General features: G+C 40.6%; 1 non-coding gene across 1 annotated transcript; it reads right to left on the bottom strand.

The window, feature by feature from the left end:
• Nucleotides 1-664: 664 nt before the first annotated feature.
• Nucleotides 665-772, bottom strand: LOC112763223 (small nucleolar RNA R71). Its single transcript, XR_003182842.1, has one exon. It is a non-coding gene; the product is annotated as a small nucleolar RNA R71 (small nucleolar RNA).
• Between the last annotated feature and the right edge of the window lie 353 nt (nt 773-1,125).

Here is a 1,125-nt window from a genome sequence, read left to right as displayed (position 1 = left end):
TTTCTTGATAAGTTCGAATTTTCTAACTCTTCCTTCCATTTTTCTTTTCCTCTGACACCTCAAGGAATCTCTATACTGTGACATAGAGGATTCCATATTTCCTTGTTTTCTTCTCTTTCATATGAGCAGGAGCAAAGACAAAAGCATTCTTGTTGAGGCTGACCCTGAACCTGAAAGGACCTTGAAGCGAAAGCTAAGAGAAGCTAAGGTACAACTCTTTGTAGAGGACCTAACAGAAATCTTCAAAGAAGAAGACCCCATGGCAGCCGAAAACAACAACAATGCCAACAATGCAAGGAAGGTGCTGGGTGACTTTACTGCACCTACTCCCGACTTCTATGGGAGAAGCATCTCTATCCCTGCCATTGGAGCAAACAACTTTGAGCTTAAGCCTCAATTAGTTTCTCTAATGCAACAGAATTGCAAGTTCCATGGACTTCCATTGGAAGATCCTCATCAGTTTTTAGCTGAGTTCTTGCAAATCTGTGACACTGTCAAGACTAATGGGGTTGACCCTGAGGTCTACAGACTTATGCTATTCCCTTTTGCTGTAAGAGACAGAGCTAGAATATGGTTGGACTCACAACCTAAAGAAAGCCTGAACTCTTGGGAAAAGCTAGTCAATGCCTTCTTGGCAAAGTTTTTTCCACCTCAAAAATTGAGTAAGCTTAGAGTGGAAGTCCAAACCTTCAGACAGAAGGAAGGAGAATCCCTCTATGAAGCTTGGGAAAGATACAAACAATTAATCAGAAAGTGTCCCTCTGATATGCTTTCTGAATGGAGCATCATAGGTATTTTCTATGATGGTCTCTCTGAACTATCCAAGATGTCTTTGGATAGCTTTGCTGGAGGATCTCTTCATCTGAAGAAGACGCCTACAGAAGCTCAAGAACTAATTGAAATGGTTGCAAATAACCAATTCATGTACACTTCTAAAAGGAATCCTGTGAACAAAGGGACAAATCAGAAGAAAGGAGTTCTTGAGATTGATACTCTGAATGCCATATTGGCTCAGAACAAAATATTGACTCAGCAAGTCAATATGATTTCTCAAAGTCTGTCTGGAATGCAAAATGCACCAGGTAGTACTAAGGAGGCTTCATCTGAAAAAGAAGCTTATGATCC

This window comes from Arachis hypogaea, chromosome 2, assembly GCF_003086295.3.
Source record: "Arachis hypogaea cultivar Tifrunner chromosome 2, arahy.Tifrunner.gnm2.J5K5, whole genome shotgun sequence".
Taxonomy (NCBI): Eukaryota; Viridiplantae; Streptophyta; class Magnoliopsida; order Fabales; family Fabaceae; genus Arachis; species Arachis hypogaea.
The sequence above is the reverse complement of the archived record's forward strand: the minus strand, read 5'-3'. Positions and strand labels throughout refer to the sequence as shown.